The 23,863-nt window shown below is 44.5% G+C and overlaps 1 protein-coding gene across 2 annotated transcripts in view; it reads right to left on the bottom strand.

Moving 5' to 3' along the window:
- FZD3 (frizzled class receptor 3) overlaps positions 1 to 23,863 on the bottom strand; it is a 118,508-nt gene that overhangs the window by 53,766 nt on the left and 40,879 nt on the right. The window lies entirely within an intron of this gene.

The raw sequence follows: 23,863 nt of genomic DNA, 5'->3' as shown, positions 1-23,863 counted from the left end.
CCTTACATTGGTGATCAGTGGGAAGAATGTCCCTTACATTGGTGATCAGTGGGAAGAATGTTCCTTACATTGGTGATCAGTGGGAAGAATGCTCCTTACATTGGTGATCAGTGTGAAGAATGCTCCTTACACTGGTGATCATGTACCAAACGGTCTCAGGATGGGGATGCAACGCATTTCATGGGCTTCCGGATCATGTGATCTCTCAGTGATCATGAGATCAGGAGCTCATCCTATGGGCTCCTGATTGTCAATAACAACATGGTCACAGTACTGGAGTCATGCAATGGAGCGCATTTGCGAAACATGTATGTGGCAGCACAAAATGAAGGCCACCTCTGTGGCTGCTACATATATAAGTAGGGGTTTTGTTCCCAAGTCTCTGACCACACATATCCCGATATCAGTTTACGGTCACACGCTGGTCACGGGAGGGGAACTATAACACTGTCATGCTACGTTGGCTGTTAAAACAAAGCAAAGGAAAACAAGTGACAGGACATCAAACCAGCATGAGTGGGGCGGCCTACACAGAGCGGGGGAGGGCAGCTGTTAGCGTGTTTTTTCCAGCTGAGCAGATGGAGGCAGATTTCCGAAATCTGTGTCATAAATATCCCTGGAATCTAGCCTTGTCCTGACCTCACTGCCAGCTCTACACCAAAATATTAATATTACAGAACAGTAGTAATACTAATAAAAATAATATTCTGATGCCCTATGCCACAGTTGAAAGTGTATCCAACCACGAGCCATTACAGCTAAACTGTGGAATAATCAAATATTGTCTAAATACAGGAGCCATACAGTATGTATTCCTCCTTGAATATTGGGGTGCTTTGTGTATTTCTTCCAGATCTGTGCAGTAATCCAGTGTGAGTCTTTCCTGTAATAAAGACCGCTCATTGCTGCACCCTTCCCTTGTGCAGGGGGCCTGGCCTCATCTCCGCCCCCTCCTTTAGTTTTCTGTAATGGGTGGAGCTGCTGGGCCCCTCCCACAGCTCTGCTGTTTGCACAAACTATGTACAGCAGACTGATGATGTCACAACTACTTTTTCAAGGGAATTTCTAAGTTTCTGGGTATCTTGATTACTAATTAATACTCAGAGAGCTAGGATGTCAGAAAATGGAAAAGATTATTTCTTGGCTTATTTTCTTGAGTCGCCTTCCTGCCACCAGCTCACTCACTGAACGATCAGCATCATCAACTCCATCCACTGAGTAGGGTTCACCTCTACTCATTAAGCAGGGATCGCCTCCATCCAAGGAGCAGAGATCTCCTCCATTCATGGAGCAGAGATCACCTCCATTCATGGAGCAGAGATCACCTCCATTCATGGAGCTGGGATCACCTTTATCCAAGGAGCAAGGATCACTTCATCCAAGGAGTAGGGATCACCTCCATCCAAGAAGCAGAGATCACCTCCATCCAAGGAGCAGAGATCACCTCCATCCAAGGAGCAGAGATCACCTCCATCCAAGAAGCATGGATCACCTCCATCCAAGGAACAGAGATCACCTCCATCCAAGGAGCAGAGATCACCTCCATCCAAGGAGCAGGGATCACCTCCATCCAAGGAGCAGAGATCACCTCCATCCAAGGAGCAGGGATCACCTCCATCCAAGGAGCAGGGATCACCTCCATCCAAGGAGCAGGGATCACCTCCATTCAAGGAGCAGGGATCACCTTCATTCAAGGAGCAGGGATCACCTTCATTCAAGGAGCAGGGATCACCTTCATTCAAGGAGCAGGGATCACCTTCATTCAAGGAGCAGGGATCACCTTCATTCAAGGAGCAGGAATCACCTTCATCCAAGGAGCAGGGATCACCTTCGTCCAAGGAACAAGGGTCACCTCCTTCCAATAATCAGGGATCATCTCCATCCATTGAGCTGAGAGATGATCCCAATGCAGTAAACATACACCAGCAAAATGACCCCCCTGACTGTGCAGTGTCATAGAGATATGTTAATCATAAGACCGTCTGAACAGAATTCTAAATCCTTTGGCAAGTAACACAGTAAACATACTGTATATGCAATTCAACTACGTATTCATCTGGCAGGTGTACACAGAAGTCTGGATGTTTACAGAGATCTGTGCGGGGGACGTGGCAGAGGAGGCCGGTAATACTGGAAGGAATGTTTCACGCTGAGAGGTAGGGACATCCGTCACATCTCTGGGGTTGGTAATCTGCGGTATTATCAGGACAAGTGCAGGTATTAGGAGGGAAGATCGGTTTTCAAAATAACAACTTAAAACCCGGCAGTGATTCAGAGCATTCAGCACCGGTGCCAGGAGCTGCTTATAGCTAAGAAACAAGACTGAACAAACCCACAGACAGCCAATGATCGCCCATTGGACCATCCTCACACAGTCACAACTGGACCTTCCCAGCACTTTAACATTGTTTCAATGAATGGCTAAGACTTTTAAAGCATAAAGATACTGTATATTTGTTGTATGATTATATCATATTTGTAGCATTTACAGGCATACAGCGAACAGGGACAGTATTAGACACCGTTCGCATGGACCACCAATGTAAGGAACATTATTCCCACTGACCACCAATGTAAGGAACATTCTTCCCACTGATCACCAATGTAAGGGACATTCTTCCCACTGATCACCAATGTAAGGAGCATTCTTCCCGCTGATCACCAATGTAAGGGACATTCTTCCCACTGATCACCAATGTAAGGGACATTCTTCCCACTGACCACCAATGTAAGGAACATTCTTCCCACCGACCACCAATGTAAGGAACATTCTTCCCACTGATCACCAATGTAAGGGACATTCTTCCCACTGATCACCAATGCAAGGAGCATTCTTCCCACTGATCACCAATGTAAGGAGCATTCTTCCCGCTGATTGCCAATGTAGGGAGCATTCTTCCCACTGATCACCAATGTAAGGAGCATTCTTCCCACTGATCACCAATGTAAGGAACATTCTTCCCACTGATCACCAATGTAAGGGACATTCTTCCCACTGACCACCAATGTAAGGGACATTCTTCCCACTGATCACCAATGTAAGGGACATTCTTCCCACTGATCACCACTGTAAGGAGCGTTCTTCCCACTGATCACCAATGTAAGGGACATTCTTCCCACTGATCACCACTGTAAGGAGCATTCTTCCCACTGATCACCAATGTAAGGAACATTCTTCCCACTGATCACCAATGTAAGGGACATTCTTCCCACTGATCACCAATGTAAGGAGCGTTCTTCCCACTGATCACCAATGTAAGGAGCATTCTTCCCACTGACCACCAATGTAAGGGACATTCTTCCCACTGATCACCAATGTAAGGGACATTCTTCCCACTGATCACCAATGTAAGGGACATTCTTCCCACTGATCACCAATGTAGGGAACATTCTTCCCACTGATCACCAATGTAAGGAACATTCTTCCCACTGATCACCAATGTAAGGGACATTCTTCCCACTGATCACCAATGTAAGGGACATTCTTCCCACTGATCACCAATGTAAGGGACATAATTCACACTGACCCCCAATGTAAGGAGCATTCTTCCCACTGACCCCCAATGGAAGGAGCATTCTTCCCACTGATCACCAATGTAAGGAACATTCTTCCCACTGATCACCAATGTAAGGAACATTCTTCCCACTGATCACCAATGTAAGGAACATTCTTCCCACTGACCCCCAATGTAAGGAGCATTTTTCCCACTGATATCCAATGTAAGGGTCATTCTTCCCACTGGCCTCCAATGAATTGGTTTAAACAGGGGTTCTTCTGAAGAAAAAAGGTGGAGAAAGACTGCTCTATATTACTAGGGCATGTGAGTCCAGGGAATACAACCATTACAGGAACCAAAAAGCCCACCTCCAAAGTACTCTGAGATATAGCACTGCCTTCTTACAACAGAAGGTATGTCCTCACTTCCAGCACAAAACCCAAAAAAGCAAGGATCTCACGGACTCCGTCATTCTCATTCTTATGGGTAGTTCTACACAACAAACCTTTAAAAACGGAGCACATGATCGGTGCAGGACACAGCTGATCGCTCCCAATGATACGTCAAAAGCCCAACCACACCAGGTAGGACACAATAAGAGCCGCAAACTATCTTGAATATTCAACAATGAATGGAAGCCATTGGAATCTTTCCCAGCCTGTCACCAGTTCACAGATCAGGGACCTGTAGAAAGTGACCGGGGAGGGTGAGAAAAGTTCAGGTGTATAAGTAGTCAGTGAACTCCGAAGACGGGGCGTGGGAGAAGCAAGGAACTGGGCTGAGAAGGTTAGCAGGGTCTTCTGTGATGAAAGGCTCTTCCCCCAATCTGAATGCAAAAGTAATGGCGGTCAAGAGGAAAGGTTAACTCTTTTGAGTATGTAGCAGAAAAAACAAGACGGGCACTTAGTACCTCTTCTACATCCAGCTCTGCCCCCACAGACAGAAGACAGAATCCGAGAACATGACAGATCTACAGAACTCCAAGCTTTACTTCTGGACTGGCAGCAGAACATAATACCAGTCAATGAAAAGAAATAAAAACTCAAAATATAATAATGAAGTCATCCGTTGAAAGCTATAAATTGCTTTTATATTTTGTGTGGATGGATCAGCGTGTGGCTGCCACCACTGAACAGAAGTTGAGCATTTGATTGACTTCTGTTGAAGGGACTTGCTGAAAAATTACCCTCGATTGGCACCTGCAGTCAATTAGCTGCAGCTGCTGATCAGTTTCTGACAGCGGCAGGTACTCCCGGCAGGGGGGAGTATGGGGCATGGATGGATCGGCATTTGGCTGTCCAGCTCAACAGAAGTTGATCGCTTGATTCACTTCTGATGAAGGGGCTTTTTGGACAATTTCCCTCGATCAGCAGCTGCGGCAGCTAATCAGTGTATTCTGACATTGGCGGGTACCTCTATCAGAATACAATGTCCCGGTAGAGGGAATTCTTTTGTGTGGATGGGGCTGTCCCCACACAACATAAGTTGATCGTTTATTGACCTCTGTTGAAGGGACTTGCTCGAACATTTCCCTGAAGCGGCATCCACTGATCAGTGTATTCTGACAGTGGCTGGTACTGCTGTCAGAATACAAAGTCCCAGCAGAGGGGATTCTCTTGCATGGATGGATCGACGTGTGGATGTCCTGTTCAATAGAATTTGATCGACTTCTGTCAAAAAGACTTGTTGAAACAATTTCCCACAATTGATCTGCAGCTGCAGCTAATTGGTTACAGCCAGCTGTCAGTGTATTCTGACAGCGGCTGGTCCCACTGTCAGAATACAATATCCCGGCAGGGGGGATTCTCTTGCATGGATGGATAGATGTGTGGATGTCTTGTTCAATAGCAGTTGAACAAGACATCCAACGTCTGTCAAAGGGACTTGAAAAATTTCCCTCGATTGGAGGCCTTAATCAGCAGCTGCAGTCAATGAGCTGCTGATCAGTATTCTGACATTGGCGGGTACCTCTGTCAGAATACAATGTCCTGATCGACTTCTGCTGAAGAGGCTTTTTGGAAAATTTCCCTCAATCAGCAGCTGCAGATCAGTATTCTGACAGCGACTTGTACCTCTGTCAGAATACAATGTCCTGACAGGGGGTATAGGATATTCGCTTGAGCAGATTGATCAGCGTGTGGCTGTCACCGTTCAACAGAAGTTGATCAACATCTGTTGAAGAGGCTTGCTGGTAAACTTCCCTTGATCAGCAGCTGCAGCCAATTAGCTGCAACTGCTGATCAGTGTATTCTGACACCGGTGGGTACTTCTGTCAGAATACAATGTCCTGATCGACTTCTGTTAAGGAGGCTTTTTGGAAAAATTCCCTCAATTAGCAGCTGCAGCCAATGAGCTGCAGCTGCTGATCAGTATTCTGACATTAGCGGGTACCTCTGTCAGAACACAATGTCCTGATCGACTTCTGTTGAAGAGGCTTTTTGGAAAATTCCCCTCAATCAGCAGCTGCAGCTGCTGATCAGTATCCTGACATTGGCGGGTACCTCTGCCAGAATACAATGTCCTGATCAACTTCTGTTGAAGAAGCTTTTTGGAAAATTTCCCTCAATCAGCAGCTGCAGCTAATGAGCTGCAGCTGCTGACCAGTGTATTCTGATGTCGGTGGGTACCTCTGTCAGAATACAATGTCCTGATCGACTTCTGTTGAAGAGGCTTTTTAGAAAATTCCCCTCAATCAGCAGCTGCAGCCAATGAGCTGCAGCTGCTGATCAGTATTCTGACATTGGCAGGTACCTCTCTCAGAATAAAATACCCTGATCGACTTCTGTTGAAGAGGCTTTTTGGAAAATTCCCCTCAATCAGCAGCTGCAGCTGCTGATTAGTATCCTGACATTGGCGGGTACCTCTGTCAGAATACAATGTCCTGATCGGCTTCTGTTGAAGAGGCTTTTTGGAAAAGTTCCCCCAATCAGCAGCTGCAGCTGCTGATCAGTATCCTGACATTGGCGGGTACCTCTATCAGAATACAATGTCCTGATCGACTTCGGTTGAAGATACTTTTTGGAAAAGTTCCCTCAATCAGCAGCTGCTGATCAGTATCCTGACATTGGCGGGTACCTCTGTCAGAATACAATGTCCTGATCGACTTCTGTTGAAGAGGCTTTTTGGAAAATCCCCCTCAATCAGCAGTTGCAGCCAATGAGCTGCAGCTGCTGATCAGTATTCTGACATTGGCGGGTACTTCTGTCAGAATACAATGTCCTGATCGGCTTCTGTTGAAGAGGCTTTTTGGAAAAGTTCCCTCAATCAGCAGCTGCTGATTAGTATTCTGACAGTGACTTGTTGTGTCAGAATACAATGTCCTGGCAGGGGGTATAGGGGCTTCGCTTGAGCAGATTGATCAGCGCTTGGCCGTCACCATTCAACAGAAGTTGATCGCTTGATCAACATCTGTTGAAGAGGCTTGCTGGTAAATTTCCCTCGATCTGCAGCTGCTGATCATTGTATTCTGAAAGTGGAAGGTATCTGATGCTAAGTCCATTTTTTTATGATTTTTTTTTAATGTCTGCACACTTGATGACAGTTGGAAACATGCCGTGCAACATTCAAGTAGCAAAAGAGAGGGGGATGAAGTGTGATCATGTAGCAAATAAAATCTGTTAGCGGCAGGGTACGTCTGAAAATTGAAGAATGGACAGAATGCGGTCAAAGAACATTTTTTTCCGAGGACGGGAAGACACACATGTATCACCGGTGACAGGAAAAAGGTAACAATGTAAACAATGATCTACATTTCCATAAAGATAAAATTACAGCCCAATTCAGCGGCGGTGCGTGTTGTGCATCTGTTGCCATGGAAACGGTCCCAAACCTTGTACATCGCCCGAGGGGACAGATACAACAAGGGAAGAGAGAATTTTATTACCACCTACGAAGATTTCCTTCCAGATAAGCCAGTCCTGAAAACCTCCGATATAAACAGGGATGGCTCCCCTGATCTCCGCATAAAAAATAAAATTGACTCCAACATTTGCTAAAGCAACAACTGACGTTTTTCATTAAATACTTTGTTAAACATTTTAATCCTTTGTTGCATCTCAGTGCTGCTGATCTCCTACAGCCTCTTTGCAGCTACTTCCTGTCTACCTGCACTGCAGGGAGTGAATTTCCTGAACAATGGACCACACCTGTGCAATGTGTTGAAACTGCCACTTGCAGTCCCCATGGGAAGCCCATGAGGCAGGGTGACAATGCAGGATCACAGTTGGGGGAGAGAGCTAAAGTGTTGTCACCTTAACCACTTGCCTTCCAGGGCAATTTTTTAAAATTTTTCACACACATTAAAATCAACATTTTTTTTTTACTTTAACCCCTTTACGCCGGCGCCTCCCGGCCCTTTAAGAGTTTCAGGAGGCGGGACGGGCGGGGTTTAGGGATCTTGTGACCGCCGTGATGCGTCGTTACAGCGGTCACATGATTGGGAAAGGTCCCGATCAAAAGAGGAGACCGGGACCTTTCCGTGAGTACCGGACATGTGTGCTGCTAGCGTGCAGGGCACATATGTTTTCTTTTAATTGAACGCAAATGTGCGGCCGCTCAGCGCCTAGGCCCAGACGCCGGGAGGCTGCACATTTGTGTGCGGCCGGCGTGAAGAGGTTAAAATTACTTAGAACCCTCAAACATTACATTTTCTGGAAGCAGAGACCCTGGAGAATAAAATGGAATTTTTTTGTAGGTCGTGTGACAGGGGTGTCAAGCTGGCGGCCGTCCAGCTGTTGTGAAACTACAAGTCCCATCATACCTCTGCCTTTGGCAGTCATGCTTGTAACTGTCAATCTCGCAATGCCTCATGGGACTTGTAGTTTGGCAACAGCTGGAGGGCCGCCAGTTTGACACCCGTGTCGTATGATATTTGCACAGCTGTTTATCAAACAAGCTGGTGTGGGGTTTATAGTGTTAAAAGATATAACATCTGCTCACCGCCTGTCACATGCCCTTTGACTAGCGATCAAAATGTGATTCGCTCTTCGGAGTGGGCCACACGTGTAAACCAGCCCTCAATCAAAGACCTGTAAAAGGTAAAGTCCCTTTTGAACAATTTATGGGTACCGTAGTTTTTCACCATTTCATGGGCGTATGCGATATGAATAAGAAGAAGAAATAGAATATGAATAAGAAGAAGAAATAGAATATGAAGGAGAAAATAAGAAATAGAATATGAATAAGAAATAGAATATGAATAATAAGAAGAAAAAGAAGAAATAGAATATGAATAATGAGAAGAAATAGAATATGAATAAGCAGAAAAGAAGAAATAGAATATGAATAAGCAGAAGAAATAGAATATGAAGAAGAAGAAGAAATAGAATATTAATAAGAAGAAATAGAAGAAAAGAAGAAATAGAATATGAATAGGAAGGAGAAAAAGTTGCAACATTTTATCTATTTGTATCCATTTCGGATACAGATGTTTCTATTCGGATACAAATAGATACAATGTTGCTATACTTTTAAATGTCAAATATAATATCAGACTGAAATTCTTTTTTTCCTTCTTTTTATTCATATTCTTTTTCTTCTTATTCATATTCTATTTCTTCCTTTTCTTCTTATTCATATTCTATTTCTTCATTTTGTTCTTCTTATTCATATTCTATTTCTTCTTTTCCTTCTTCTTGCTGGTCACTGCTCATGCGCTTTTTTTAAAATCGGTAAAAAGATCAGCCGATTTTTCCATCATTGCTGCAAAAATCGGCTGAAGGACAAAATTGGCCAATTTTTTTCCCAACATGACCGATAAAAAAAACAACCGACTGATTATCCCAATAACGATCCGAAAATTGGCCGAAAAATCATCCAGTTTTCTCCCCGTCCATGGCCTGCATTAGCAACGTCCTAGCAACGTCTTGGGTGTATTCCAGTCAGGCTTCAGGAGGTACATAAATGGCCTCCACCTAAAGCAAGGACATTATTCAACTTTAGTCAGAGCTGCACAGTTTGTTTTCATCGACAGCCCCCCCTTATCTGCATATGCAGTAAAGGTGAACTAACCCTTAAAAAGAATTTGGTTTGGTTGCTATGGGTTACCATGTTCCGCGCCTGCACCAACAAGGCCGTTAGTTCGCGATACTCCTGGCAGAAGTTCTTAACCTCTGCCATCTTGAATAAACTAATCTACAGTAAAAGGCCTGAAAACAAATGAATCCGAAGCATGGCGTGTTATTTTACCTCAGACCCCTGACTAATTTTTAGCACTTCCCTAAAAAAAAGTGTCCAAACAGCAAGGAAACAATTTGCGCGCTGTGCCCCAAAATAGGGAAAAATGGCGGCGATACAGAAACCTGGCAGGAAATTTCATGTCTCGCGACGCCTAAACCTTGTCCGCTTTATGTCTGAGGTAAAAAAAAATAAAATAAAGGAAGAAGAACAAACGGCGAGGGAAGTTTTTCCCGATGGAAGACCCGCCACATAGACAAGAGGGTGAGGAGCCTGCCCTGGGCGTTCAGATTGACATTAAACGGGGCTCTTTGTCCTCCATTCAGGGCTTCCTCCCCCCTCCTTTTTACATTTTTATCTGGGTAGCCATGGGAACCTCCTGCGGCCGCCCCTTCAAGCGTTTCCAGCCGTCCAAAGGCCCAGCCGGGGGTGTGAAAAGGGTACCGAGTCAAAGGCCAGATTTGCCTCCTCGGCAATCCGAATGCCAACTTTTGTCAGGCCACAATAGGCCCGGTCGCCATGGAAACCATTTTGTGTGAGGAGGATTTCACTCACAATGGGGTTCCCATTAAGAAGCTGTGAGCTCCAGTCACTTTCTATAAACCAGGGAGGGGGAGAAGGATGGAAAGAGATATTTGTGGGTCTCATTAGAAGGGCCCGCCCGCACAAATTTTGGATTTTCGATCCTGAGGAAATAAAAAGTATACAAAACACAAGCGATCCGTGGTGGAGGGCGATTGACAGACGGCTGGGAGGCAAAATGTCTCCTCCTCACTGCGTGTTTTTAACCCTGAAAAGTGCAAACAACCACGTTGCATTGTACGCTATTTCAGCAGCACTGAACGTTCAGTTGAGAGGGGCCTAGTTGGCGGCATTCTGCCCTCTGAACGCAACATTTTGGTTGGGGGTTGAAACAGGAGTACAAATCTGAGGCTGCATGTCGTTGTTTAGGCCGCATTCACATTGGCGTACTACAGAGTACACCCGTGTGAGGGCCGTGTTTACCCACACACAGGTGTTCCGTGCATCTGTCCTGAATGCAAACAGTGTGCGTTCAAGGCGGTGCCCCAGAAGCGATAAATTGGGAGCAGTGTCTGCGCCCATGCAGGCGCTGCATCCCAAATAGCATTAATAAGACTGCCTACATGGGGGTGCACAGAACACCTCTTAGACATGGCCACCAGAATACGTGTCCCAATCGGAAGACTTCCACTCACTTCCGGTGACAACCCAGGAACTTAACATGCCTTGCATGAAAGGTAGCTCATCAAAATGAATGGGCTGCCCATGCACCGAAATACAATGTTGCTGCATGCTGTGCTGCACTGCAACACACACCCATCTGCAAGATACTTATCATGCGCCGAAGCGTGCGGGGGTTTTTGTGTTCTGTTCTTTTTAATTGTAATTGGTGTCCCATCAAGTAGATTTCCTTTTACTTCCTGTCCCAGAGACACAATAGGACGCTAAATGAAATCTCTCTTAGGCTGCATTCACACTTGAGTGTAGCGATTCTGAGCGTTTTTCACGCAATTTCGCACGTTTTCATACAGCGTTTTTGAGCTTTTTATTAATCAGCTAATAGAGAAAAACAGCATATGTTTCATCATTTGTTGCTAGGTTTTTCAGCTTTTGTACCTTTTCCATCAGCTTTCATTTCTTTTTTTATTATTATTATTTTTTTTTTGTTAAGGTAAAGGGTTAGATGGTTATGGTTAGGTTAGGGTTAGTATTAAGGGTTGGGGTTAATATTTTATTTATTGTCTTATTATTTATTCTTTATCATTATTAATATTTCTTTATTCTATATTTATTCTATTTTTTGTTAGGGTTAGGGTGTTAATACTACTACTACTAATAATAATAATAAATGAATAAATAAATGTAAATAAACAAATAAATAATACATACAATAAATGAATACTATGTAATGATAAATAAACATTTACCCCTAACCTTAACCCCCTAACCCTTAGCAATAAATAAATATATTATTATTATTATTATTATTATTATTAATAATAATAATAATAAACACCCTAACACAAAATTAGAGCTCATTCATACCAGATGCGCCGGGGTACATTTCTGAGCCCATTCCCAATGCATGGCAACAAAAAAAATGCAGTTCACACCAGTGTGTGCGTTCGGTTTGCCCAGTTCTAAAAAAAAAGGAAAAGAAAAAAAAAAGCACAGCTCGTTCAAATGCGCACAAACATGTAGAAAATGCAATACATTGCAAGGCAAATCATAGAAAAAAAACTGCAACACGCATAAAATGCACGCCAACGCATTGAAAATATCGCAAAGCACTGCAATGTGCATGCGTTGTGCTGTGAATAAGCCCTTCGCTTTACCAAACCTATGCAATATGAGGACCTACCTAATCTAACCAATTGATTTGTATTCAGACAGGCCCTTGCACTATATACTGCAAGGAAATTGTACAATCAGATTGTAACGTGTGTGTTGAGCCTAAATATTAATTTTTCTCTGTAATTTAGCAATGCAAACAAAGCAATCCTTTGCATCCAGCAGCCGTCCTATCTACACTCCATGCACCTTATGTAATTTTCTATAGAAAGTCAATATTTGCTCGTTGACCGCAATGTTACAATTGTAAACCTATAAGCACGCAATTCCGTCTCTATAGCGAAAAAACAAAAATGAATGTTATTTTGTCACGCAGAGAAGGTGACACCAGAGACGGGGACTCCTTTCTCCGACAACCGCCCTGCAAAAGGTTAATATATGTTCATTTCAGAGCACGCCCCATGCAGCGCCTGTCATTGATCGGTGAAGCGTTTGATGTTTCTGTTTGCATTCCCAAAAATGTTTTTTGAAAGTGTGCAAATAGCTGACATGCATAGCTGCCAGCTGTCCCTGACCTCCAAGGACAATGGCACATTTGGAGGATTCGTACCTAACATTCTGCCCCCCCAATTTGACATAGTAGTGGGAAACACAGTGGCTAAATGGTTAGCACTTCCACCTGGCAGTACTAGGGTCATTGGTTTGAATCCCAACCACGGCACCACCTGCCTGAAGTTGGCATGTTCTTCCTGTGACTGTGTGGGTTTCCTCCGGGTACTCCGGTTTCCTCCCACACTCCAAAGACATGCTGGTAGGTTAACTGGCTCCTGTCTAAATTGTCCCTAGTATGTGTATGTATGAATGTGAGTTAGGGACCTTAGATTGTACACCCCTAGAGGGTTAGGGACTGATGTGAATGTACAATATATATGTAAAGCGCTGTGTAAATTGACACCACTATATAAGTACCTGTAATAGTAGTGAATTTCCCATTCAACTGTTAAATCTCACTTGAAATATACACACCTGGATGGTTCTACAACAGAGAATGTAAAAGTTGCATTTTATACTGTATACGTGCATCATAAACGATTGACATTTTTTTCCCTGCCTTTGCATCTTGGTTTTGCTGATCTCCTACAGCCTTTTGCCGCCATTTCCTGTCTGAAAGCAATCCTTTCCAAATAGTCCACACACTGTTTTAGAAAAATAAAAAGGTCAACTAATAAGGGTTTGTCTCTCTATTAAAATCTCCCATGGATGTGACAAATGCTTCAAGAGTGAGGGCAAGATCAAGGAAACAAGACCGTTGATGCATAATGAATGGAAAGAAACAGTCTAGGTGGGTTATAGGCGACAATTTAAAAGGATTACACAATAAATTGTAGAACTGTCACCCTGCTCCTGGGTGTGCACAACAGTATCAAGAGAGCCCGGTATGTGTTACGAATATTAACGAAAAATATACTATAGATAAGGATAGCCATTCTACTGAGCTTGGTCCTCATGGCTAGTATAACTATTACTGCTATAGATGCCAAATCCATTCTGTAAAAAAAAAGTCACATCAATGTCACATGACAACAAAGCGAACAGATTATAAATCCAACATGACTGCTCGTGCAGCTTTTGCTTTCCCATCAAAGTCTAGGGGTAATACAACAAAGGTCAACTGCAGGTCAAAGAGATCTACTGCAGGTTAGGAGGTCTACTGCAGGTCAGAGGGAGGTCTCCTGCAAGTCAGAGGGAAGCCTAATGGAGATTGGAAAGTGATCAACTGCAGATCAGAAGAAGATCTACTGAAGACCAAGGGAGGTCTATTGCAAGTCTGAACGAGGCCTACTGCAGATCAGAAACTGGTCAAATGCGGATCAGAAAATGGTCAACTGCAGATCGGAAGGAGATCTAATGAAGACCAAAAGGAGATCTAGTGAAGTCAATAAGGAGGTCTACTGCAAGTCACAAGGAGGTCTACTGCAAGTCACAAGGAGGTCTACTGCAAGTCACAAGGAGGTCTACTGCAAGTCACAAGGTCTACTGCAAGTCACAAGGAGGTCTACTGCAAGTCACACGGAGGTCCACTGCAAGTCACAAGGAGGTCCACTGCAAGTCACAAGGAGGTTCACTGTAGGTCACAAGGAGGTCCACTGCAGGTCACAAGGCGGTCTACTGCAGGTCAAAAGGAGGTCAACTGCAGATCACATGCATCTGTCAAATTCAGAATGATGTTAGAAGCATCTCAAAGTGATATCACAACAAAGCCATCCACACAAGCTCAAAGCCCATCGACACATGCTCAGGCTGGCTGCTGACATAAAAGGGTAACTTGGACATCCAGACACAAACGGATCACCTTCATGGATGTGACTGCAGTACTCCTACCATCAATATCAATGGTCACCTTGTTATAGGGTTAGGGCAAGTGTGCTCAAACTCTGCAGGTACTGCCTTATTAAGGTGGAACAATAGAAATTAGAAAATGTTCTGCTCCCCCTTAGGGGTCGGCTGGTAGGTGCTATCCTGCTCCAAATGCAACAATGTCATCCAATCTGTGCTGTGAATGGTTGCTGATAGACATGTTTCTCTAGAGATGTCAGCTATGGGACCGGTAAGGGTTGTGGTGCCCCTAGCCCTATCATAACTATCTCACAATGGCTTTGGCCATAAACAGAACACTCAAATCTCATGAAATTTATAGCCAAAACTTGGTCAGAACCCATCCTGAGGTGACTGGACCATGCTTGCATATCCCACCATCCTTGAAGATCTACTGCTTGTTTATTAGAACCTTCAGACTTTTGTTAATTGTTGCTTATCCCCACTCTTAAGAGCTGAGAATCATCCATCAACCATATACAGGGAAGTTAAAGATTGCGGAAATCAGCCATTTTGTAACTGTCCATCAGCTCTGATCTAATAAAATGTATGGTAGACAAATATGTGACCAATTTATCAGTCTGATTCTCAAGTGAAGGGTTTAAGATGGAGACGTCTACTGATAGCATAATTCCTCGGATTTGAGGAGACAAGAGACACTAGGTTGGGCCTGCCGTTTGCAGACACAGAGCAGGTTTGGTCACCTTGGCCCCTGAGACTTTTTACCCGCAGCTTTGATCTCTGTATGACCTGTGAGATGTCTGGAACGGGTGTAGGCCTTGTCCTCAGTCTCCACTCCTATCAGTCACCACATCATGATACTTATCTGCATGGCCCCCAGGGTGTATGTGTAAACAAGCCATAACAACATGTAAAAGGGTCTACTTTGTAGTAAAGACACACTTGAAAGCAAAGCCACTATGTCCCATTATTAGCAGGTGTTTCTGTATACAAGGTGTTTAGCAATTACAGAAATTATAGTGTAGAGGTGAGGATCAGATACTAATGGAATCCACAAGAAGCTATTTACACCCTGTCTGAGACCTCAACTAGTAAAATAAACACAAACACTAAATAAAGTTGTAAACTAAATCTAGTCCTAGTCACATTCAGTCTATCAACCAGGACCTATCTAGTTAAATGTGAGGTCTACTACTAGATACACCATGACCTGGATAGACGAGAAGCTTCACAGACATTTTAAACTAAAGTCCTTATTGTGTTTACAGATATGTTTACAAAAGGAGCAAGCTAAGGGTGCCCATATGCAAGAGATGGGTTATTTGGTGGATCAGGTGATGACTTAATGTCTATAGGAGCAAGTAGCCTTTCCTGGGAGCCACTGTATGCAGGAGCTCTTCATTGAGCAGATTAGAAAAATATGTAGTTTAGGACAGTGTTTCTCAATCTTTTTTCAGTCAAGGCACCCTTTAAAAAGTATGGACAGTCTTGAGGCACCCCATTATAAAATAGGGTGCCTCAAGACTGTCCATAATTTTAAAAGGGCACCCCATTCTAAAACGTGAAAAAATATTCTAATAGTTTTTATAACAGCAACATCCACAGATGTAGGACACCCAAGATTAGAGGTGATTTATTAACTAAAAGGCAGGCTTGTATACAAGTTTTGGGCAATTTTTAGACATTTTACCAAGGCACCCCTGAAGAAACCTCAAGGCACCCTGGTTGAGAAAGGCTAGTTAGTGTCACTTCAACAGTTCTTCAGAGCTGCTCATTTCTTCCACTCTCCATAGGAACAAAGATGGCGTTTAGCCAACCGGAGCTGTTGTGTTCCTATGCTTGTCTGATGCACGATGCAAGCATCAAGGTCATCTCGCTTGTGTTTACCAAGATGGCCACCTTAAAATGAACATCTGCATTGCTCTTACAGGTCAAAGCTTCAGGTTTACTTTGATGGTGGCATCTGTAGCAGCTTACAATTGCCTTCTTTTCACCTTCCCACTGTTTTGTCCATCCACCAGGAACAGAGACAAATAACTTGTATTGGTATGGGGCAACACATGGCATACTCCCATTCCTCCCATGGAATACAACTGTCACTTGGAATTAGGCTGTTTCAAGCACCCACATTGGCATAGGAATAGGGTCCTCATCCCCAACACTTAAAGCGGAGTTCCACCCGATTTTTAGTTTGTCCCCATGTCTTTATTACTGCTGGCCCATTAATGTTTGGCACCTTTTTTTTCCCCCCTCAGTTTTCATACCCTTTTCTTGCCTGCAGTGCTTTACTTCCGATGTACTTCGTGGAAAGTCATAACCGCCCGCCCGTTGGTTCCTAAGATATATGTCATCAAGCCATCTTCCTTTCGGGTTGATGAATTGATTGACAGGTTGTCATATCAACGGGGCGGGATCTGATATTGCTATGGCAACCTTCAATACGAGGAAAGCGCCACGCCTTCTTCACACTGCACAGGTGCGAAATCGGTAGCCAGCAGCACCAATTCCTAGAAGAATGTCCGTGCAGGCTTCAGATGCCCACAGTGAAGATGGAAACTTGCGTAATCTAGAATGTCCAGCAAGTAATCATTTTTTAAATGGAAAACGAACAAGTACAGGTAGTTTATGCCAAATTGCATGGCATAATCTGCCACTAGCAAGGGGGGGGGGGGGGGTTTCAAGACAAAAAAAAAACAAAAACGACTAGAGCTCTCCTTTAATCTGCCAAGAGAATCATTTGCAAGAAAATACTAAGTGTTATCTTGACATCCAGAAGATGTCCATATACTATGTCTGCAATCGTTCAAGTATCAAAAGATGGCAAAATAGACACTGAAAACTGTTGTTGATGTGTATAGGAACACTATGAGGAAACCTGGAAGAAAAATTCCATACGAGGAACGATTGTTCGATTTTCTTGTAGTGTGTACACAACTTTCGACATCCGATTCAGACTTTCCAAATGAAAGCACAACGCCCAATTTTCGCTCAATGTGTACAACAATCGTACAGAAATAATCGAATAGAGAAAAACATGCATGATTAGAAGCAAAGAGCAACCCAAAGGAGGCAGCAACAAACATAGAAATCCTACACAAGAAAGAACATTTGTCTTTGTCATTCAAGAATTTTCGTTAATACCATTGTTGGTTACATCATGATATGCACATTTGTGGAGAATCGGATGACCAGTGTGAGTAGGTTACGCACAAAGGTTCAGGAGACAGAGAGACTTGGGGGAATAGGTGATTTTGTAGTGAAGCATAAAACCTCTATACCCAAACTAATGTACACGGGAAAACAATACAGACCAGCCAGAAAAACTGAACCCGTCAATCCACTGGCCAAAGGAAGCCAGGGCAGGTCAGAAGTGTTTACAGGTATACTGTATTTTTTGCTCCATAAGACGCAATGGGGGGAAATGTCTGTGTCTTATGGAGTGAATATGGAGTGGCCGGACCGGTACTCCCCCCCATCGCTGCGCCGTGTTAGAATACCGGGCCAGTCGCTCGGCTCTTCTGTGGCAGGGCCCAAAGCTGTCCCTTAAAACGAAGTTCCAGCTGAAAAAAAAAATAAAAGTCAGCAGCTACAAAAACCGCAGCTGCTGACTTTTAAAATACCTGTCCCTCGGTCCAGCGGTGTTTTCACCACGGCTGGTTTCACTGGACATCTTCTCTCCCTGGTGCTGGAATCTTTAGTGTGGGCACCTGGCTGTGACAGCTTGCGGCTTCACAGCCGGGTGCCCACTGCGCATGCGCAAGAAGCGCTACATTTTGTGAATGGCCCCGTAGTCTTCTGGGACCTGTCACGTGTCCCAGAAGACTATGGGGAGAGGGAGGGAGGAAAACGTCCGCTTCCGATGGACTAGGCCAGGGGTGTCATGCTTGTAACTGTCAATCTTGCAATGCCTCATGGGACTTGTAGTTTGGCAACAGCTGGAGGGGCACCAGTTTGACACCTATGACCTAAGCGATCTCAGCGGAAGTGGGAGCGGGTACCTGTCAAATTTGGGTACCCACTCCCCCCTCTCCCCAAAGGTCTGCAGTTTCTGGTCATCTCCTCTACTATGTCCGCAGTCTCTGGTCATCTCCTGTACTGTGTCCGCAGTCTCTGGTCATCTCCTGTACTGTGTCCGCAGTCTCTGGTCATCTCCTCTACTGTGTCTGCAGTCTCTGGTCATCTCCTGTACTGTGTCCGCAGTCTCTGGCCATCTCCTGTACTGTGTCTGCAGTCTCTGGCCATCTCCTGTACTGTGTCTGCAGTCTCTGGTCATCTCCTGTACTATGTCTGCAGTCTCTGGTCATCTCCTGTACTATGTCTGCAGTCTCTGGTCATCTCCTGTACTATGTATACAGTCTCTGGTCATCTCCTGTACTATATTTGCAGTCCCTTGTCATATCCTGTACTATGTCTGCAGTCTCTGGTCATCTCCTGTACTGTGTCTGCAGTCTCTGGTCATCTCCTGTACTATGTATACAGTCTCTGGTCATCTCCTGTACTATGTCTGCAGTCTCTGCTCATCTCCTGTACTATATTTGCAGTCCCTTGTCATATCCTGTACTATGTCTGCAGTCTCTGGTCATCTCCTGTACTATGCCTGCAGTCTTTGGTCATCTCCTGTACTATGCCTGCAATCTCTGGTCATCTCCTGTAGTACATCTGCAGTCTCTGGTCATCTCCTGTACTATGCCTGCAATCTCTGGTCATCTCTTGTAGTACATCTGCAGTCTCTGGTCATCTCCTGTAGTACATTGCAGTCTCTGGTCATTTCCTGTACTATGTCTGCAGTCCTTTGGTTCAGAATATTATTTTGCTTGTTTTCCTCCTCTAAAATCTAGGTGCGTCTTATGGTCAGGTGCGTCGTATGGAGAGAAAAATACGGTAAGTTCCAATGTAGTCTGGAAGTTTTATCTTACATCTGCAGGCACCTTTACTTATGTATGTCTCCAGCACATAATCCTATGATGATCAGTAACCAGGCTTTGATGTCCCTTCCCTTGCTCCAGGACAGTTGTCCAGTTTCTGCCCCTCGTGTTCTTCAGGGTGGGATCGGCTCAGATCTCTGATAATAAACTACAATGAATTAGCATAGGAAGAGAAGGAAAAGTCATACAGCAGGTGGAATTTATGAACAGTCATTCTGCCACTTGATATACAGGTCAGGTTGGACATTTTATAGCCTTGATTTTTACCCGGGGCTGTGTATGCAACAAAAACTTCTACTGAAGGACGAAGGTGAGGATGACTCTGAAGAAGTTGGGCATGTGCGAAGCTGGGAGCATTTAGTGATACAAGACGTTATTTAGAGATGATTATCACTCACTGGAAAGACTTGCAGGAGTGACAAATTATAAAGGTGACGGACGCTATACCAGTGTTTATGGAGGTAATTGCCACCCTCTCTGTGGAAGGACAGGGAATGATAATGGTGACCTTTCAAAATATTAAAGAATTACAAGCAAAGTCTGCAGGGTCTTTTATATCTCTTGAGACAGGCTTAAAGGGTTATTAAACCCTGGTTTAAAAATAAATAAATAGTACAGTATATGTAAAAACCATAGCTCATGTACTTTTGTTGGTGTCACCTTGGCGCTGTATCTGGTCTTCCAGGAACCACAGCTACTGTATTTCTGGCAGAGACTACGAAGGTTTGGGAAGAAGGGACCAGTTGAAGCTCTATTAGATCTGTTCTACATGGGCAAAGCTCTGGTTCACTCCAGTGCAGCCCATACAGAAGGTTCAATGCACTAAATGACAATCACGACATTTTTGGTACATCAATAATCACTGATGGGCAACAGATTGTGTAATTTTTCAGCTAGCCAGAAATTCATTCTCTGTAGATCATCACAGGGGCAGATTGACAACTCATGGGGCCCCCGGGCAATAGGGGATCATGGGGCCCCTGTGTCCTCGCTCACACTCAAAAACCTTATGAAAGGTACCAGGGGCATCTCATGGGGCCCCCTACTGACCCCTGGCCCTCGGGCACTGCCCAAGCACTTGAATGGTCAATCTGCCTCTGGACCATCAATATCAAACAATGTTATTAATACAAGATATCATATAGAGCAGTGGTCTCCAAACTGTGGGGCCAATGTGGCCCTTTGCTTGCCTTTATCTGGCACTTTGGACACTATTCCTCCCACTGATATGGGTCAAATATCCTTCCACTAATTCCAAAAATGGACACCAACAGTGGGGCACAATAACTCCCACTGACACCAACGACAGGGGCCTATGCCTAGCACTATAACCAATGATTGGGCACTATTCCTCCCACCGACACCAACAGTGGGGCACAATTTCTCCCACCGACACCAATAATGGAGGTCTATGCCTACCACTAACACCAATGATGGAGCACTATTCCTCCTCCTACTGACCAAAGGCACTATGTAAAATGTATTTACTCTCACTGACCGCCAAGACAGAGACACTGTCTACTACCACTGATGCTGGGTCCTACTCCCACTAACCACGATCCACTCCCCCTAAAGTCTGGGGGACAGTAAACTGGCCCTTTGTTTAGATAGTTTAGATACCCGTGATATGAAGGACAGGGCAAGAGGTCTAATATCTATCTATCTATCTATCTATCTATCTATCAGGGGTGGAATATGGAATTTAGAAGCTTTTCTGTCCAATTGTGGAGCCAGGTCCATTAGCAACTAAAGCAGCCTTTCTCCACCGGGGTTCCCATGGAACCCTAGGGTTCCTACAGAAGTTGCCAGGAGTTCCTTGAGCTGCAGTTGATTGTCCTCCAGTTTGATGGTGCCTGCATAGTACCGGGGTCAGTGCCACTTGACAAAACCAGCTGCAGGACATGAACGGTCATTTTAGTTGTCTGTAACGGTGGCATTCTAACCACCACTGTAGGGCATTCTGGCAAAAGGCCAGCAATGTATGGGGCATTAGTCCCACTGACCATAAATTGGTCTTAGCAGGGGGTCCCCAAGACCTGAAAAAGATGTCAAGGGTTCCTCTGGGATAAAAAGCTTGAGAAAGGCTGAACTAAAGAAAACACAGAAGGTTAGGTACCACATGTAATTTTTAAAGGAGATACCTGGCTTCAGGGATTAGTCCAGTCCTGATATAAATATATTATCATGCATGGCGTTTACAGTCCTATTAATGTACACTGGTGCTATAAAAGTATTTGGGGGGGGCAGAATTGAACTGATATGGCCAATAAATAGGATGGAATTAGCCGAGTCTGTCCCTTGTGTTGGAGAAAGTGAGGCACAGAGTAGTGAAGGTTTTTTCCTCGCAGTGAAAGCCGTGCATGGCCAGAGGATGAGCTGGGAGGAAGGAGGCCTTTGTTGTGCGTCTTTCTCTCAGGATGGATAGAAGAGGCTGCCCTGCTGTGCCTAGTCAGAGGTCTCCATGTCATTGTAAGATGGGAGAATGGGGTATTGTGTCCCCCCTCCCAGCATTCCCTGGTTCAATAAGTTACTCCATTGTTCCTCTTCTTGATCAATGCCCGGAGCTGTGCCGAAATCTCTGGAGCTGAGCTGCACCCAACAGAGAGATCAGATCCATTGTCTGAGCTAATCTGCTCCTTGGGATTCTTTATCTAGATCAATGAATGAAAGCCTTCACCTACGCCAATCCAATTCTGGACCCATTAGAAAAATCTTTATATATCCGTGTGTTGCACAGAAAAGAATGCACCATTTTGGTGGCTTGGGGCCCATGGGCTTCCTCGCGCATGTATAAAAAAAAAAATTCCATGACGCAACCCGGTGCATACGGGCCCCAATAGAAATCCCAGATAGTACCGGCCAAAAATCTAAAAATGCTTCTGCCCTAATTCATGTCAAAGAACAAACATTTACCCAGATGAAGTAACTGGAGTGAAGATGATGAATTACAGCTCAGCAGTTCTATTTACCGGAATCTCTGAAAACTCCTTCACACGATACAAAGAGAAAAAAAAAAGAGCAATTAATTATGTTCGGCGTGGTCACGCTAGCCTTTGTTATGCATCGACGAAGCAGCAAAATACTAAATCCCTTTCTGCGGAAAGAAAAGGAAAACAGTGCTGAGCCTGGCTTTACAAACAAAATCTAGATTTTTTTTTTAACAATCGCTACAAGCAGAAAAAATGAGAAGGCAACAAAATAATATTACTACACAAATAACACAACGCACCTTTTTATCCTTCATTCATACGGGGCGTTACGAGTTTTCAGTGTAACTGTCATTCCTGGGTTTTCATGCATTGTTAACTGTTACCAATGTACATATTTGTGGATGTTTAACATGTTGGGGAGGGGGTCACAACAGAACCCTACTGACATAATAATGTGTAATGTTTTTTTTGTTTTTTTTTTGCCCAAAAGGCAAAGTTGAAATGAAGGTTGGTGTGAACCAGGGATCTCCAAACTAGGGCCCGTAGACTTCACCTGGTCTAGGGTCCGTGGCATATCATCAATATGCCACAGGGTCTCTCCGCTTCTGATGATTTTTATGATGCGGACCCTAATGTAAGGAGGACTCTGATTGGGACCCTGGTGTAAGGGAGGACTCTGATTGGGACCCTGGTGTAAGTGGGGACACTGATGGGGGCCTTGATGTAAGGTGGAGCTCTGATGGGGACCCTGATGAAAGGGGGGGGGAGACTCTAATTGGGACCCATATGTAAGGGGGAGAGGGTAACAGGACTCTGATAGAGACCCTGATGTAGAAGGAGGAGTGGGGGGACTCTTACAGAGACCCTGATGTAGGAGGGAATCTGATGGACACCATGATGTAAGGTGGCGGATGGGGGGACGACTCTGATGGTGTGGTGATGTAAGGATGGGGGGAGGGATATCTGATAGAGACCCTTATATAAAGGGGGGGAGGAGACTCTGATGGTGGACCCTGATGTAAGGGGGGTAGGATACTGTAATGGGGACCCTGATCTAAGGTGGGGGGGGGGGTGATTCTGATGTAGACCCTGATGTAAAGGGGGGGATATCTGATGGAGACCCTTATGTAAGGAGGGGAGGGGGACTCTGATGGGGGGCCCTGATGTAAGGGGGGGGGGGATACTGTAATCGGGACCCTGATCTAAGGTGGGGGGGATGACTCTGATGTAGACCCTGATGTAAAGGGGGGGTGGATATCTGATGGAGACCCTGATGTAAGAGGGAGGGGGGACTCTGATGAAAACCCTGATGTAAGGGGCGGGGGACACTGATGAGGGGACATGGATATGAGGGGGACTCGGATGAGGACCCCGATGTAAGGGGGAGCTCTGATGGGGATCCTGATGTAAGGGGAGGGCCTCTGATGGGTATGCTGATGTAAGGGGGAACTCTGGTATAAGGGAAATTCTGACAGAAACTCAGATGTAAGAAGGACCCATATGGGGACTTTTTTTTTACTGTGATTATTTGTAAAATATATAATAAGGCTCTCGTACTGAAAAGTTTGAAGATCCCTGATGTAAAGCCTAACTGAATTATATTTAGTTTGCTGAAGCACTGTATCATAAACATTTATAACAGTAATTTAAACAGAAAAATGCTGATCTCTTGCAATCATTTTGCAGC

Source organism: Staurois parvus, unplaced genomic scaffold (genome assembly GCF_062004578.1).
Source record: "Staurois parvus isolate SC_StPar_1 unplaced genomic scaffold, SC_StPar_1.0 ptg000448l, whole genome shotgun sequence".
Taxonomy (NCBI): domain Eukaryota; kingdom Metazoa; phylum Chordata; class Amphibia; order Anura; family Ranidae; genus Staurois; species Staurois parvus.
Note: the sequence above shows the minus strand (reverse complement) of the source record. Positions and strands in the feature narration are given on the sequence as shown.